Here is a 19123-nt window from a genome sequence, read left to right as displayed (position 1 = left end):
GTGTCCCTGCCCGTTGAGGCTCTGCATAGAACCGGGTCCTGTGTGCCCCTCTACAGTCCTTCTGCAGGCAGTTTATATGATCACGGCTCCCTACTGCCTAAATGTGTGTGTTGCCCTACCTAACCAGCTGCAGCAGCTCCTCTCTACTCTCTTTGTGTGGCCAATCACTCCTCTGTAGCTTACATTGTCCAGCAGCTTTTAAGCGCACTTCTGCATCTGCTGATGCCCCCCTTTCCGGTCGCCCCTAGTCATCCCCATTCCTCTCTTGCAACCTTAGCATCCCAACCTACCCAGCCCCTTCATGATTATCTTTCTGCTATCCTACAACTTATAAGACCTTGTTGGGTACCTAGCGTGTAGCATATAGTCTCCTCACACCAATCCATGAATGGGACAAGGACTTGTCCACTGGTGGCTTAAATAGTCAGTGGAATGACACACTAGTATAAAGCACTAGTCTATAACGCCCTGTCCACAGCTGCACACTCACCTGGAGCCCTATTTCAGCACAATTAGTGCAGCACCGTAGTGTCTGCATATTGACTCCACATATTAGTCCTTTCTGCCTTTCATCCCAACGCCAGGAGCCTGCGACAGCATCTGAACCCACCTGCTTCGGGCAGTGTTACATACTTTATTGTTTGTAAGCTGCTTGTCCGTGCATTTTTACCAAAATTAGTGCTGCAGCAGCGTGCCTTCCTCCAGCTCCACATAGTACTCCTTTCTGCATCTCATCCAGACACCAGAAGCGTGTGACATCATCTTAACCCACCTGCTCGAGCAGTGATACATACTTTACTCTTAGTAAGTTGCTTGCCCGTGCATTTTATTTTTGCACCATTTTGTTCTCCCTGGCTGAGCCCATTGTAATGTTGTCCCTTATTCTCCTACAGTGTCCCGCAGAGAGTAAGGTATTATTAATTTCACTACATCAATCGGTGAGCATGCACAACTTTTGTTTGTCACACCCAATGTTCCCTCTAATTTTTTTCCTCTGTGTGTGGCAGTGGAGGGTCTCTGTGCGCTGCAACCATGGCTATGTGCGCCAGGAACCAAACCGCGCATGTCTGCGGCGCCAAATGGCACTTAAAACGTTTACTTTACAAAGTGAAAAGATGGTGCATTTTCACACATACAGCGCCACAGTAAAGGTCTTAAGGGCAGTTTGCAAATTGGATAAGCACGCCATGTCATTAATTGGTTAAACTGGCCTGTTCTGCCCTCTGTTCCTCTAGTTGTTCCCTCGTTTTTGTTCCCCTCTGCTCCACTCTTTTTTTGTGCCTTTCTGCCCTCTGTTCCACTCGTTTTTCCCTCGTTTTTGTGCCCTTCTGCCTTCTGTTCCACTCGTTTTTTTGGGCCCTTCAGCCTTCTGTTCCAATCGTTTTTGGTGCCTTTCTGCCCTCTGTTCCACTCGTTTTTCCCTTGTTTTTTGTGCTCTTCTGCCCTCTGTTCCACTAGTTTTTTGTGCCCTTCTGCCCTCTGCTCTACTTGTTTTTGTGTCTTTCTGCCCTCTGTTCCACTCATTTTTCCCTTATTTTTTGTGCTCTTCTGCCCTCTTCTGCTTTCTGTTCCACTCGTTTTTTGTGCCCTTCTGCCCTCTGTTCTACTTGTTTTTGTGCCTTTCTGCCCTCTGTTCCACTCATTTTGTGTGCCCTTCTGCCCTCTGTTCCACTCATTTCTTGTGTCTTTCTGTCCTTTGTTCCACTTGTTTTTCCCTCGTTTTTTGTGCCTTTCTGTCCTCTTTTCCAATAGTTTTTTGTGCCTTTCTGCCCTCTGTTCCACTTGTTTTCCGTGCTCTTCTGCCCTCTGTTCCACTCGTTTTTTGTGCCCTTCTGCCTTCTGTTCTACTTGTTTTTGTGCCTTTCTGCCCTCTGTTCCACTCGCTTTTCCCATGATTTTGTGCTCTTCTGCCCTCTGTTCCACATGTTTTTGTGCCCTTCTGCCCTCTGTTTCACTCCCCTTTTTTTTTGTGTCCTTCTGCCCTCTGTTCCACTCATTTTTTTGTGCCCTTCTGCCCTCTGTTCCACTCATTTTTTGTGCCTTTCTACCCTCTGTTCCACTCGTTTTTCGTGCTCTTCTGCCCTCTGTTCCACTCGTTTTTTGTGCCCTTCTTCCCTCTGTTCTACTTGTTTTTGTGCCTTTCTGCCCTCTGTTCCACTCGCTTTTCCCTTGATTTTGTGCTCTTCTGCCCTCTGTTCCACATGTTTTTGTGCCCTTCTGCCCTCTGTTTCACTCCCCTTGTTTTTTGTGTCCTTCTGCCCTCTGTTCCACTCGTTTTTTTGTGCCCTTCTGCCCTCTGTTCCACTCGTTTTTTGTGCCTTTCTACCCTTTGTTCCACTAATTTTTTGTGCCTTTCTGCTCTTTGTCCCACTCGTTTTTCCCTCGTTTTTTGTGCCCTTCTGTCCTCTTTTCTTATAAATTTTTGTGCCTTTCTGCCCTCTGTTCCACTCGTTTTTCCCGTTTTTCATGCTCTTCTGCCCTCTATTCCACTCGTTTTTTGTGACCTCTGTTTCACGCATTTTCCCCTTTTATTGTTCCCTTCTGCCCTCTGTTTCACTCGTTCGCCCCTTTTTTGTGCCATTCTGCCCTGTTTCACTTGTTTCCCCCTTTTTTTGTGCCCTTCTCCCCTGTTTCACTCTTTTTCCAATTTTTTTGTGCCCTCTGTTTCACTCGTTTTCCCCTTCTATATTGTGCCCTTCTGCCTTCTGTGTCACACTTCTTGAGTGCTGTGAGGACGCGGGGCAGACTCTGGCCTTTTAATCGGAACCCCTTCACGGGCTCCGATTAACAGCAATACTTAACCAAAACGCCACAGCCTGCCCTGCGCTTTACTAACAAAAGCGTAGACACTTCCCAAACACAGCGTGTGCTAAAGTATGCACTGTGTTTGGAAACTGTCTACGCTTTTGTTAGTAAACCGCGGGGCAGACTCTGGGCTTCTGTTTAAGTATTGTTGTTAATCAGAGCCTGTGAAGGTGCTCCGTTTAACAGCAATACTTAAACAAAAGGCCAGAGTCTGCCCTGCGTCCTCACAGCACACAAGCTCCACCAGCCCCCCGCCTCTTTACCTGCACTTCTCACAACCGCTCTGCCGTTTTCCCGCCACACGCTTCTTTCAAAGCGGCCTGCGGCTGACGTCCTGACTATGTGCATGCTCCACACGAGGTGGTGGGCGCTGAGGTCGGTAGCGGTGCGCGCGTGAGCCATAGATGGAATGGTGGTCACACCCATATCTTCTGGCGTTCAGGTACTCCGGTTCAAATAATAATTTACCATATTGGTTCACACCTGCTCACCAAGCTAAAACTTACAACAGAAAATGTATAAATAATCACATAGGTGAAACCTACTGCATTTACCAATGCTTGCTTAGCTTAAGGTCGCATGAAGTATCCTAGTAAACAGCCTTTTATGTGTGCAAAAAGAACTAACAAAAAAGAAAAACTGTTACATTTTAATCACACTATTTGATAAAAAAATCCAGCAATAAATACAATTGTATGCGGAAAACGTTGCCCTTTTATGTCACAAATTGTGTACATCAATGCCGCCATATCCTGGGGGCTCTGTTTGCACACCCTTATAACAACAACAAATGTCACGGTATTTTTTTTCATGGAGAGGTGGCAACCCTAGACATGCATAAAGAGGCCCTGGACACAAATGTGCAGCATAGCAGAGAAAGTCAACACTTTCCACACCACTGCACGAAACTCTAAAAGATTAAATTATGTCCATTTAAAAACGTGGCCTTCAGAGCATGAGAATAATGTTCCGCGCCCATCAAAGCACCCACTCGAGCTCAGCAACAGAGCTTCATCACTGTGCTCTCGTCATAGAAGTGCCCACCACCTGAAACCACGCGCCCTCTCTTTGAACTCAGGCATTCTCCTGTGGTGTGAAACATAAAATGGACCAGTACGTTTAACAGTCACTAATCTGAGTCAGCGAGCCATCATGCTCTTCCCTAAAGAATCGTAGAATCTGAAAGACTAATTAAAGGGAAGAAGAACTGCTGGGTTACAGCTAATTCCTTAGCACCTCTGCAGCGCTGAGCTACAATATCAGCTCCATTTACTGCCTCCTGCTCTGTGTCCCCTTCCCTTTACCCAGAATGCCCCAGAGAGGACAACGAGGCTGTTAGTTACTGAGGCGTTCGGACACAGGACCACAGCGGAACTTGATACCATGAAGTACTGAGGCCTACCATCCTAGCCGCCAATTACCACTCTTCTACAGCCAAGGGATAAATACATCCGTTCTCGAGCCAAGAACATTTACTGTACGTTTGTGATTTACAAAAAATGTCTTTGTTTGCATGATGCGCTCAACTACTATTGAAGCTGTCTGGGGAGGATACCGCGCTTTCATTGCAGAGTAAGTTCACGAGGGCAGTTAATTTCATATAACCACACCATGTATAAAGGGGTCCTCAAGCACAATAACAACAAATCAATTTGCTGAAGGCAGAATGCCTGGGCCTAAGGTCCCTGCCGCTACGTTCTTCCTGACTGCACTGGAAGGAAGTCCTGAGGGTGAAAACGCACCTTGAGTCCAAATAAATGATGAATTATGTAGCCTAGGTCTGGTTTGCTCATTTGAATCCGTCAGCAACTAGGTTCGAAGCAAAAAGTTGATTTACGCAAGGGCTAAACTGGCTGACAATCACATATCGAATACCAAAATACATGTGTAATTCACAGACATGAAATGTGAGACAGTTCACCATCATAGGATCAGGCGTATGTCTGCCTAGCACAGGTGACTGACTCTTTCAGTCTATATACAGTAAGAAACAAAACATGCGTATTTCTAGAGCACACATTCACATCAAAGCAGGTCCTTTGGTACCCAATAATCAATATTTATTTTGACCTCCTTGAATGGAACTCATGTTATCAACATCAAAAGGATGAAAGGCTGCTTGGCACTACGAATATTCGAAACAGGTATTCCAGAATCAAACAGAAATCCATAGAGTGGATGCTTTACTTCACTAGGCCATGAGAATGAACCAATTACTTACCAGTAATCTTCATAACTTCGAGTAGGAATCTTCCTTGTCCCAGTCCTTAACTATCAGGCATCCCTCCTCCTTGACAGCCCATTTGCACACTCATTATTTATTAAATAAATGTTTAAGAGACATAGAATTCTCAAGAAGTCCTGTCTCTATATCTAGTACTTGATGACATTAATAGTCCTTCGATCCTGTAGAGTGCCACCCTGCCTCTACCTACAAAGTGTGCACGCATGCACCATGGTGACCGGGTCTGGGGTGTGGCCAAGAGGGTATAAATCAATGGGATGTGGTCTGCTCAACGTGTCGAAACGTGTAGACGGAAACCATCCCCTTTTTATATCATTGGAAACATTATCCATATATACTAATGATATCTTTACTGAAAGAAATATTTTTATTGTGTGTTTTTAAGTCATTATATCAATGAATCCTTTCATGATACTTTTATCAAATGTATTAAACTGAAATCTCTATGTTACTCCAGTGCCTTATCATTCATTATTTATTATTTATTCTTGTTTTGTTTTTTGAACTTTGCCAGCACTTGTGGGTTGCCTGGGTTGTTTATTTGTCATGTACTGCTCAAGGCTATGGCCAGGTAGAGTGCACATTGTGTCTTGGCTGCTTCATTTAAGTCTCTGGATCAAAGTTCGATACTACTGGTCATGGCACTTTACACTGGGGACAAGGTCATGCATACCCCTGCACCCGCCAACCTCCCACATAGCTGCCTGCGGGTTCTGTCTGCCTTCTGAAAGCCAGCAGGCCCTCAAGCACCCCAAGTGGTAGCTCACTCTCCGATTCCTCTGCAAACAGCCACGCTTCAGCCTCATGGCCCAATCGTTGGAGAGCGTGGCCGCCCCTGCCTGCAGCTCCAGCGATAGGAGAGAACAACAGAGTAATGTCCCCGCTCTCACCTGTCCACTCACGTACAGCACGCCATGATACCCAGAGGCCTGATGGTGCCTGTCTGAGGCCTGGCCTACACCTGCAGCCCTCCAGTGCCATCTGGAGGCACTCAACAGCACTGCACACCAAGCTCCTGCCCAGCCCCAATCCTGACCTCTTTTGCCACCTGGTTGTGATTTAAATCCATCTTGCCTGCTTTTCTTTAGACACCAACATCATCTGCAGGCCTGGCTAGTTGGATCCAGTGCCATCTTCGGCTGCCCTGCCTGTTAGCTGTTGACTTCCTTTGCCCAGTAGATTCCCAGCATCATTGCCCTTTGCAGAGCTCATTTATGCATGACCCAGTGCAACTTGCCCATGCCAGCCCACCATGGCAAATGACCGGCGAGCTGGGATGACAAGGCCCCACGGTCAACTGGGCACAGCCTGCACACCTCATTGTCTACACTCCGGCCATTCAGTGCCTTGGCTGACCCAACCATAGCAGCGCCAATATGGCACATTTGGACTGGCCAGCTCAGCAGCTACTTCTGCACCACCTGGGAAACTGGAATAGATCTGAAATAGATCTCCTCATGCACTATGGGGGAAAAAATACACAAGTTATTTGAGACCTTGCTGGCCACAGGTGCTGAACCTGGTCCTGAACCCGTACTTCCACCTGGCGCTCAACCCAGACTTGGAAAGATTTAAGTTAGCATCAAGTCAGACAAAAGGAGGAGGAGGACATTGAGTCTTTCTAAGCCTGGCTGAGGCACCTCACCAGCATATTTGTAGATGACGACCAACTGAAAGAGGTGCATGATCATCTCATTCAAGGCTGCAGATTGGTCCCCCTGAAGCGGTTCATTCTCTGCCAAACCAGCATAATGCTGGGCACATCCTAATCTTATCCTGCTCATAGGAACTATCTGACAGCCAGGCAGGAGAGAAGGAGCTAGCCCTCAACAGAGCGCCCTAAGCTTTAGGTGTGCCGGACACTGGCTCCATGAGGATTAAAACAAAAAGAGTTGATGCAGTCTTCAGGCATACAAGGAGACCGAGAAACAACCTTTGCAACGCAACTTTTACAACGCACTACCATTTCAACAAAACTTTTACAACGCAACATCCATTATAACGCATGCCATTACAATGCAACCATTACAACGCATGACACTACAACGCAAACCACTAGAGCGCATGTCATTACAACGCAGTCATTACAACGCATACCATTACAACGCATACCATTACAACGCATAGTACCCTTACACTATCCAACACTTACCCTACTGTTGCACCCCCTAGAGTTAGAATAGTAATTTTTACCCCTACACTATCCAACACTTACCCTACTGTTGCACCCCCTGGAGTTAGAATAGTAATTTTTACCCCTACACTATCCAACACTTACCCTACTGTTGCACCCCCCTGGAGTTAGAATAGTAATTTTTATCCCTACACTATCCAATACCTACCATATATGCAATGTAATGGTATGCGTTGTAATGGTATGCGTTGTAAAGGTAGTATGCTTTGTAATGGAATGCGTTGTAAAAGTAGTTTTTAAAACTTCGTTGTAATGGCATGCGTTGTAAAAAATGTGTTGTAATGGTATGCGTTGTAAAAGTATGCGTTGTAACGTCATACATCCAGGAGACCCCCAACCACAGCAGCATCTGTCCTAACTCCACCCAGGTGTGGCAACTGTGGTGAGGGCCAATATCAAGGCAATGTTTGCCCAGCAAGGAGAAAGATCTGCTCCAAGTGCAGAAAGACCAATCACTTTGCCTGCATGTGTAGGAGCTCAGAGCAGGGCCAACTATGCCAAGTGAGACATAGGCCATCATCCATACTGAAGCACATCACAGAAGATGACAGGGTGTCATAGGCAAGTGGTGGTAGCCACCACTCAGTCAAAGGGACTCCAAACAGAGAAGACAGCAATTTTTTTAACATCTTTGTAGCCCATCCGGAACATGGAAATTGCCCCCATGTGCACCATCGTGGTTGATGAAGTGGCGGTGCCTGTCTGGATCGACACAGGGCATCTGTTAACATTATGGACTATAAACAATTCAAGCTGCAGGCCTGCCCTCGGTTGGAAAAGACTAAAGCCAAGATCTTTGCATATGGTAGCAAGTGCCCACTACAGCTAGTTACAGTCATAGGAATACTCGGGGGTAATGGGTACTAAACTCTACAAATCCTCTTACTTATCACAATGGCAGGAACTGACACCCTGCTGAGCTGCAACACATCAGAACACCTGGGGCTTGTCTTCTTTCACCAAGCAAGTGTGATCATGAAGGACTTTCCAAGCCTCTTCTGAGGTCTCAGCCCTGATCAGGCAGTAACCACAATCCTAGTCAGGGTAAGGCACAAGCACAACCTAAATTTACCTGTGCTGGCCCTCTGGTAGCTTGACTCAGAGCAGTCAGTCAGGCTTAAATTTAGAGGCAATTTGTAAAGTATTTGCGCATCAATTCAAATAGTAAAACTGTGAAAACACCAACAAAAAGACTCAACACTAGTATAGAACAATAGAGTTTAATTGTATTACTACACACAAGACCAAAACAACCAAAATCCAACAAGTAGAACCAAAGTTATGAATTATAAAAAAATTATCTGTAAAATCTACAAATTTAGGCCAACCACAATGAAGCACGGGTCAAATATAGTACTTGGTTAGTCCTGCTGAAGTTTTAAGCCAATAGTCCTGTTCATGGGGGTGAGCAAGTGAGGCATGTGGATGGGTAGGCTTGAGCCTCTCAGTGATGATCACACCAGTGGACGATGCTGGCTGAGCAAAGAGAAGAACCTTTGGCGACTCACGCTGATCCTCTTTGCGAGTGATGTGGTTCGGAATCAAATGGGCCCGTTTGCATTTGCAAAAAGCCCAAAAGCTTGACCTTATGAGCTTAAAAACATTTCCAAGGGACCAGGAGTTTGTCAAAGACGGGTCTAGGAGCTCTAGAGAGAATATTATGCCCCTTAAGCTGAGATCAAGAGATCAGTAGACTAGCCCTTCAAGTCCATCTGGAGTCCAAGGTTCAAGATGGATTCTATGTCCAGTTCTTCCTTTCCAGGCAAGAGGGCATCCACAGGTCCAGAAGTGTACTGAAGTGGTTGTGTCAGCAGTCCACTACTTATACCCAGTTGTGGCTTTGAGGTGAGGGAGACGTCAAAGACATACCTTTAATGTGGACAGATGTCCTCCTTTACTGCCCTGGCTTACTACAAGGGGGTATGGAGGCTTTGTGTGGGGACAGGACACAGCCTATTCCGGTGAAATTGAGGCTGGGTCTAGCTCCTCCCTTCCATCCTGCGAGTTTGGTACATCAAGTCAGTTCTAAGCTCCCATTGTGTGTGGCTGTCTAGGGGGAATACACACAGCCCAACTGTCTCCCACCCCAGACATGTGATCAGAGACATGCAACAGGCACCGAATGTCTAAAGTGAGAAAATGGCAACTTTCTAAAAGGGCCATTTTCAGAATGACACTTTAAAATCCGACTTTGTCAACATTTGGGATTTTAAATTGTGATTCCAGAGACACCAAACATGAAAAGTCTGTCTCTTCACAATTAGGAATTACACCTATAAAATGTGATAAGGTAATCCCAATGTTATCCTTTGGCGGAGATTGATGTTTCAGGAGTGAAAATGACTTTGGGAGATTTTCACTACTAGGACATGTAAAACTTAAAAGTACATGACCTGCCTTATAAATACATTGCCTAGGGCCAACCTTAGCGCTGACATTTGTATAACAAGCATTTGCAATGCAAAGAACAAAGTGCATGTTTACGCACTGCTGCTTGCAGGTTTTTATAACACATAAACAAAAGGCATTGTCATCTACAATGCCAATAGGTCTTTTATGTATTATTGTTGGAGCTGCTTTATGAATATGTTAATGTATTTATAGTCAGTTCATACAGTGAAAAGTTATAGCATATTTAAACACCAACTTCAGTCACACAAATGTTGAAATTATAAACCTCGCTCAATACAAAAATAGATTAACATAAGCCATCAAATATTCAAACAATTTTAAATTTTTCACTCGGCAGTCACAAAAACACAATTTTATCTTGTCACCTTGCTCCTTCCCCTATTCACCTTTAGAGATTCCCAGGATTCTAAAACGGTTCTGGCAGTACAAGTGTTCCATTTGGGTAAATGATTGGAATCCTCAAACGCGCCCATTTTTTTCGATGTTTCATTTACAGTGCTATTCGAGTTAAAAAACATTCACAGTTGAGCCCATCTTGAGTGGTTTTATATATGAATTTTTCCCAACGGATAGTTGCTATCTTTGTCCACTCAGTGCTATTACCGGTTGAGTTAACGACACATATATATATATATATATATATATATATATATATATATATATATATATATATATATATATATATATATATATATATATATGATTCAAAAACGGCGTGCCAGGCGCGCACTCAGGTACAAAAATCCACACCAGACAGCAGGTTAGTCAACTTGAGTAGGGTTTATTCACGCCATAAGCCCTACGTGACGCGTTTCGCACTCCATGAGTGCTTGTTCACACAAAGTGCTCAGAAAGGCAGACCAGATTTACAAGAAGATTTTCGTAATGTCACTATGTGGCGAAGATACATAGACGACATTTTTGTGATCTGGAAGGGCAGTAAAAACTCAGCCGTTGATTTCATCTCCAAATTAAATATGAATGAGAACAACATCATACTCACAAGCAACATCAGTGACAAAGAAATTGAATATTTGGACATCAAAGTGAAAGTCCAAAATAACAAACTCACCACAGTACTATTTCGGAAGGAAACAGCAGGTAACACCTTACTGCATGCCTTGAGTAGCCATCCAGAACCGCTGAAATGGAGCATCCCCTATGGGGAGCTACTCAGGGCCAAACGTAATTGCAGTACCACCAATGACTACGCCAAAGAAGAAAAAATCATGGTCCAACGATTCATCGATAGGGGTTACCCTAAATGGGTCATTAAAAGAGCTATTGAAAAAGTCAAGTCTGTGGAACGAGTGAATTTACTAACTACTGAAAGAAAAGATGATATGATGCAAGATGAAAACAATGTCACCCGCATCATTCTTGACTACAATGGCAGTCACAAACAAATAAAGAAAAGCATCACAAAAAATTGGGATATTCTCAAAAATGATCCTATTATAGGAAAAACCATGCCAACAAGACCTAGCATAACTTACCGTAGGGGACGCAGTCTTATTGACCTACTAGTACACAACGTTATCAGTGACATTGTACCTCGTGGGGTGGATCTCCCTGGCTTCTTTCCATGTGGCCATTGCAAAGCTTGTGCAAGTAGCCACATGGTAAAGGAATACTGGAATCCAAGTACCAACAAAATGGAAACTATAAAACAATTCCTTACATGCACTACCACTTTTGTGGTATATGTACTAGTCTGCCCGTGTTATTCACGCCATAAACCCTACGTGACGCGTTTGGCACTCCATGAGTGCTTGTTCACACAAAGTGCTCAGAAAGTTTTTCGTATTTACCGTGTGTTCACACTAAACATAGACAAAGGACTCATACGTCTTAGTGATATTGTACGGGCGCCATATTGTAGTAGGTTTACATTATAAAACATATCTAGTATAATGCCTAGTGAACTTATTATCACAATGCCCACATTAGCGGGCGGCCCCAACAAACATACTGGACATTCACAGCCGAAAATATCGTGAAAAAATAATTAACAAACAAAATCATGTTAATGTCACAAATAAAAGACCCATGAGTTGGATATACTAAACTCATAAATATTGAGTTTATGTCCCAAGTGGTTATACCCACAACGTGCCAAAGTTCTGAGATACATAGGTGCCGTCATCCTATCCGAAGCAAGGCACACAGCACGTGACCGTCTCCTACGGGTTACTATGGAGACGTTGTGAGCCATGTCATGCCTACGTAATACACCAAACGGTGTATACGACGTTGTATATGGAAACGCTACCCCCTGGATAGTGGGAGGGTGCATGGCATACATCGTAAATACATATCCCCTGGTTAGTGGAGGAATTCATGGTGACGTATCGAAAGTCCAGTACACAAAGTCTTATAGTCAATGCACGGCATTGGAGTGAGCAATCAGTGAAGGGTCAACCACGGAACAACCCCGTTCCAAAATCCATGAATAATAAAGTGCACAAAAAATGTATAAAAGGACATACTTCGTCAGGAGGAAGGAGAAGGCCAGAGTTGAAAAGTACTCGGTTGCTGTAATCACAAGCCTGTGATACAGTCCTACTGTTTCAACCTGTTTCAACCTGTGGGGATAAAAATATGGGGCTGCAATCAGGCTGAGAATAAACATAAAAAGATGTCATGCAACATGAAGGAAATACATTAAGATACACTAAATTCATTCTTGCTGTAAATGTACATTGTATTCCTCATCAAGATTATGTCCATTCGGAAAACGAGTACAGAGACCGATGATATGTCTCGACTCTCGCTGTCTCAGTCTTAAAGCATGGTTGCCTCCCCTGGTGGAAAGCATTACCTGTTCGATGACAAAGTACTTAAGAAGTTTTGCATTGGAGAAATGATGGTTTTCAAAATGCCTAGCAATGGGGTACTGTTTGTCTCTGTTGGTAATCGCTCTGGTGTGTTCCAGTATGCGGAGTTTTGCCATTTTCGTCGTACTACCCACATACTTTAATCCGCACGGGCAGTAAAATTTCCAGCTAACTATAACTGATGTGAAACCTATGTTTTTTTTAGTGAATTTAATAGGTTTTTTAAATGCTAATTCCTAACTATAACTGGTGTGAAACCTATGGTTTTTTCAGTGAATTTCATAGGTTTTTTAAATGCTAATTCCTTTCTATATCGAGGTTCTAACCTACGATTTTTTTTATAAATTTGCTGTTTTGAGTAAGTATTAATTATTATTTTTATTTTTATTAATTTTTTTAAAATAATTTTTTCCTGGGGCGCTCTGGGTGCGCGCTCCGGTAAGCTCTCCGGAAAGCGCACCCAGAGCGCTACTTTCGTTCGTTAAAAAAAATATGAATGAAAAGTAAATATTAACGCAAGACATTTAGTACCATACATATAAAAGCAGTTTTTTTAAAATAAGGAAATGAAAATGATTTTGCATTTCCGTGAAACTATCAAAACGTCACTTCGGAGCGCCGCGTAAGCGCCCCCGGAAGCGCCTACGTTCGCGCCGCGTAAGCGCCCCAGAAGCGCCTAGGTTCGCGCCGCGTATGCGCCTACGTTCGCGCCACGTATGTGCCCTGGAAGCGCCTACGTTCGCGCCACGTATGCGCCCCGGAAGCGCCTACGTTCGCGCCGCGTGTGCGCCCCGGGAGCGCCTACATTCGCGCCGCGCGTGCGCACCCGGAAGCACTCCGGTGCGCGCAGCGTCAGCGCGTCAAGTCATGTGACCTTAAAATAACACTTTTCATTGGTTGCTAACAGTTTTTTTTACAAAGAATGAAATCCCCACCCATTTCCTTCACTTCTTCTTTCACTTTTGTGACTGAAAGACCTGCCTTTTTGCTCTTGCATCTTTCTGGGTTAATCATGGCTGCCAGACCATCCAGCAGTGAAGATGAGCCTGAATTCATCGATGAAGAGCCTCCTCAGCCAAAGGTGAAGGAGCATTTCATATGGAATTTTTTTTCAATACCACCTGACCAGAAGAAAGTCAATGCTCCAAAAGTGAAGTGCAGGATCTGCCACACAGTCCTGTCACGGGGTGACCCCAAAAAGAAATATTCTTATGGGAACTTCACAATGATACGGCATGTGGAGAGAAGGCACCCCCAGAATGTTGCCCGGGAAAGTGTCAGGGCTCTGGCACAAGAGGTTCCCAGTGATGGGGCCTCTACATCCACCGGAGGAGCAACTACTTCAGTGAGGGGGCGATCGCAGGAGCTGGTTCCAAACATTCAGCCACCATTCAACAAAGGTGTCCTGAAATGCAGATACTGCGATCAACTCCTTACCTATGGGGAGCAAAGTGTCCTGCTCATGGTTCGAGCATTGGAGAACCATTACTGCCGTTCCCAGCCCTAATTTTTTTTGTTTTTTTTGCTCCGGTTGAGCAGTTTCCATTCCCTGTTTTTGTTTCTGTTCTTAAAAAAGAAAAAAGAAGAAAAAAAAAGTTATTTTCAGAACTACCTCCAATTCTCATCAAAGAGCTATATTCTTAAAAAAATGAAAAAGAGTAAGTGAAGTGGAGTGCATTGATAATGGAAAGGAAAATGAGTACGAAAGAACAGAAAGGTATGAGAGGAGAAAGGAAGTGAAGTAGGGGGACTGAAAGGAGGTGAGTGTTGGGAAGGAAAGTAAGGAGAAGGAGAGTGAATATGGGTAATGTGGATATTCAAAGAAAATGTTGAAAAGGAACAGGGGTGTGGAAGGGTAAGAAAAGATGCATTGCTGGAGTTAAAGACTGAAGGCCTCATTTATGAGGCCATGCGTCACTTTAACGCCACCAGAGCGTCACTTTTTGTGATGCATCAGTACAGTAAAAAATGCACCTTATTCAGTCATATTTACAAAGTGACGCATCTAGGTAGATGCGTCACTTTGTAAGCCCCTGCGCCACATTATACCTACGTCAGGTGTAAAGTATGCAAAAGGGACGTATTGACGCAAGAAAGGGTCGTAGAGGTGATGCAGTGAAATCTATGAGATATCACTGCGTCACTTTTATGACGCTGTTGCGTCCAAATCTTACACCTGTATCACAGCAGGCATAAGACTGATGCAAGCCCTTTCAAATGGGGCCTGGCCCCATGTAAAAGGATGCATTGCTGGAGTTGCATCATTTTTGTGACACACTCCAGCAATGCATCACTTTTGCACTTACAGATACGTCTGAAATACTGATGTATCTGTAAGAACTTCCAACATAATACGTCATAAATTTAATATGACGCATGAGTAGAAAACGGAAGGCCTCATTTATGAAGCCATGCGTCACTTTAACTCCACCGGAGCGTCACTTTTTGTGACGCACCAGTGCTGTAAAAAATGCACCTTATTCATTCATATTTACAAAGTGACGCATCTAGGTAGATGCGTCACTTTGTAAGCCCCTGCGCCACAATATTCCTACATCAGGTGTAATGTATGCAAAAGGGACGTATTGACGCAAGAAAGGGTCGTAGAGGTGACGCAGTAAAATCTATGAGATATCACTGCGTCACTTTTATGACACTGTTACGTCCAAATATTACGCCTGTTTCACAGCAGGCCATGCGTCACTTTAACGCCACCGGAGCGTCACTTTTTGTGACGCACCAGTGCTGTAAAAAATGCTCCTTATTCAGTCATATTTACAAAGTGACGCTTCTAGGTAGATGCGTCACTTTGTAAGCCCCTGCGCCACATTATTCCTACGTCAGGTGTAATGTATGCAAAAGGGACGTATTGACGCAAGAAAGGGTCATAGAGGTGACACAGTGAATAAACTGAGTTTTCCCCATGCTTCGCTCCCCGGTCCGCTCCCCGGTGCGCGTACCGGGCGCGCCCCCCGCGCAAATCGAATTTATTTTTTCTTTTTTTTTGCCCCGCGGGACCCTATTATAGCCCCCACATCAAACCAAGGGGGTCAGGAGGGGTCTACCCTGCCCCCTTATAGTCATTTCCCCCATTTTATTTGCCACCTCTTGTGTCTCGATCCTACCGAGACACAAGATGGCGGCCGCACCGGACTGTTTGGAATGTTTACAGACACCCATGAACCAATCAACTTTCTGTGCGCAAGTGGCGTGGCGCACCCGGTGCGCGTACCGGGGCGCTGCCATAGATATATATATATTTTTTTAACGTAAATTACTCAAAATCCACTGAAGCACATATCTTGAGACATAGAAAAGGCACATCGGGCTACCAGTCCGTACAATTTTGCCAAGTTTGGTTTAAATCCATTCAGCCGTTCGGGCTAAAAGTGAGTTCGACCACCCTATGGAAATTAACATGGGGAAAACACGTTTTGGGACCCCCCTTTTATCTTGGTCCCCGCTTGACGAATCCCTCCCAAACTTTCAGGGAAGGAGCGGAGCGGAGCGGGCCATTTTCTTGGAGAAATTCGCGAAGATTCGTCCACCGGCGCCAAAGTTATTCCGAATAGAATGTTGTGGATTTCCTATGGAAAGTAGATCCTAACTATAACTACCTACTGGCGACCGCCAGTAGGTAATATATATATATATATATATATATATATATATATATATATATATATATATATATATATATATATATATATATATATATATATATATATATATATATATATACTTGAAGATGAAGGATCACAAGAAAACAACAGCCAGGTAGGGCAAACATTTGGATCCAAAAGGATACAATGAGTCACAAAGAAATTGTTTTGAGTCACTTCTCTCTTGGATATGTATATGTATATGTGTATATATATATATATATATATATATATATATATATATATATATATATATATATATATATATATATATATATATATATATGCACATTAAATCTGGCACTGCATAGTCAAATGCTGTTGGAACTGATCGAATTCTGTCTGCGCAATTACATTTTTCTATTCCAGGATAATATCTTCAGACAAGTATCCGGAACGGCAATGGGCTCCTGCTTCGCCCCCAGTTACGCAAATCTTTTTGTGGGCTGGTGGGAGGAGCAGGTAGCCTGGGCCATGGGGAATGCAATCTGGACAGAAAAGACAATTGCCTGGTACAGATACATTGATGATCTGTTTTTAATTTGGAATGTTTCCATAGCAGAGGCAGAAGAATATATCAGATTGCTAAATGACAATAACTGCAATCTTAGATTTAGTGGAGATATCAGTAAGGTAACAGTGAATTATCTTGATCTGAGGGTGGAGGTGAAAGATGAAAAAATAGTTACCTCTCTCTATAGGAAACCAACTCTGGGCAATAGCGTCCTACACGCCTCAAGTGGACATCCTAGGAGGCTAGTTAACAGCATCCCTTACGGGGAATTCTTACGAATTCGCCGTAACGGTTCACTTAAGAGTGACTTTGAAAAAGCGGCAGACGCCTGCACAGCAAGACTCATTGAAAGAGGGTATAAACTTAATCTTCTTAAGGATGCACGAAATCGAGTTAGCCGTTTATCCAGAGATGTACTTTTTGAGAAGAAGGCTAGAACTGAACAGGAGGGTGGAAGGTTTCGGATGATCACCCCATACTCTTCTAATTCCAATAAATTAAGATCAATTCTACAAAAGCATTGGCATATCCTAAAAACTGACAACATAATTGGCATGGACATTCCCAGGGCCCCCATGATCACATTTAGGAAAGCTAGGTCTCTAAAGGATCAGTTGGTTCATAGCCACTTAGACCCAGTGACGAAATCAAAAGGCACTTTGAAAGATGCAAAGGGGTTTTTCCCCTGTGGACGCTGTAAGGCATGTGCTTTCAGCAAACGTGTCTTGTCCTATGAGGTTCGAGGGGTCAAGGGAGATAAAAAACGGACTATATTTATGTCCTTCCATACTGGGTATGCAGTTTATTGTTTAAGCTGCCCATGTATGATTCGATACATGGGCAGTACCATTAATCCTGTAAAACTACGGCTTTTGGAACACATGAGGGCAATTGCAAATAAAGACTTCTCTTACCCCGTTGCTCGCCATTTTGCCATAAAACATCAGAGCAATAGAGACCTCCTACAATATTTCTGTCTGGATCATGTCCCTGAACATATTAGGGGGGCAACCGTCTCCTCAAACTTAGGAGACTGGAGTCACGGTATATTGTTGATCTAGAAACGATGGCTCCAGGAGGTTTCAATATTGGAGAAGAGTTGTCTGTGCACTTGGGATAATTTACGAAAGAAATATGTAACATAAATCTGAAAATATGCAATTGTTTAAAATCTGAAATATGTGGATCTGGTCAGAAATAGCGTACAATGTGTTCTTTTCTGTTTTCTCTCTTTTTTGTAAAATTTGTTGTGTGATTACACAAATGAATAGTGATGAACAGGTGATTACCAATTTTGAAACATGTTGGTTCATCTTAAAGCGCGAGGAGAATTGAACTACATAGCATATATGAGTGAGGTGGTCTAGTAAATGGGCAACCGGTGGGTTGCCATTGTCGATCCACAGCAAGATTTGTATAAGGATTTGAGATTAGAAGAACGATGGGTTATAAGACATGAGAAACTGCTTTTAAACCCTAGATTATCTTGTAAAATATGTACACAACTCCCGAAAAGTAGGTTTGTGTAATGACAGCTTTATCATCTCAATGTTATATTGTGAGATTGGGTTAATACGTTTACAAAGAATTGGACTACTGGCAGCACTAATGTGCTGCAATTGCCGATCCACGACCGCCAGTAGGTAATATATATTATATACGCAGACAATTATATCAAGTCGGAAGCCTTTGCATCGGGAAAAAGAACAGCATTTTACCTTTTGACTTGCACTTAAATGAAAGTTAAAATGCATCGACATTTTAGTGACCAAAAACCATCATTGTAAATTCAAAGCGCAATTGACTGAAACCTTAACTGGTTGGGAGGTATAAATGCGTTCAGCCTATTCAATCTCATGAACACACATAAACCTATACCCACCATGAACTTTATATTGGTTGCTGGTGGATTCACATTACAATGATATTTGTTATGTTTGACAAAGAGGGTTTTCGCAAAGTTTAAGTGGTTAGGAGGTGGTACAACTTGTGGAAGATAACAGACGAAAAGCTCCAGTAATAGCACACACAACTGCTGCCCTGTCCTCGCCAGGCTTCCTGCACAGAACGTATTTCTGACATGCCTTCCCTTCTGCCTTAGTCTCAATGGGGGCCAGGTGTTCTACCTCAAACAAGCATTTGCAAAGCAAAAATTGACAATAGTACTACTTTATAAAGTGGGCACTTAAGTAACAAAGTGCCTTTATGAGTGAAATTATATAATGGTTACTGGCATCAGGGTCCGAGTCACAAGAGCAAGCAAAGACCAGCGGCGGTAAGATTACACATAAGCACACCCAAGGGCAAGCACTGATCAGCGGCGGCAAGGGGGAAAAAGTGGACGCCTAACTGTTTAACGACGCCGCGAATTCTGCCATGGTGCAGCGGTTTTAACGAGTGGGCGGGGCCGCATTGACTAATGGACGTGCACAGCACTGACCAGGTAGTGCTCGC

This window comes from Lissotriton vulgaris, chromosome 9 (genome assembly GCF_964263255.1).
Source record: "Lissotriton vulgaris chromosome 9, aLisVul1.2, whole genome shotgun sequence".
NCBI classification, from domain to species: domain Eukaryota; kingdom Metazoa; phylum Chordata; class Amphibia; order Caudata; family Salamandridae; genus Lissotriton; species Lissotriton vulgaris.
The sequence above is the reverse complement of the archived record's forward strand: the minus strand, read 5'-3'. Positions refer to the sequence as shown.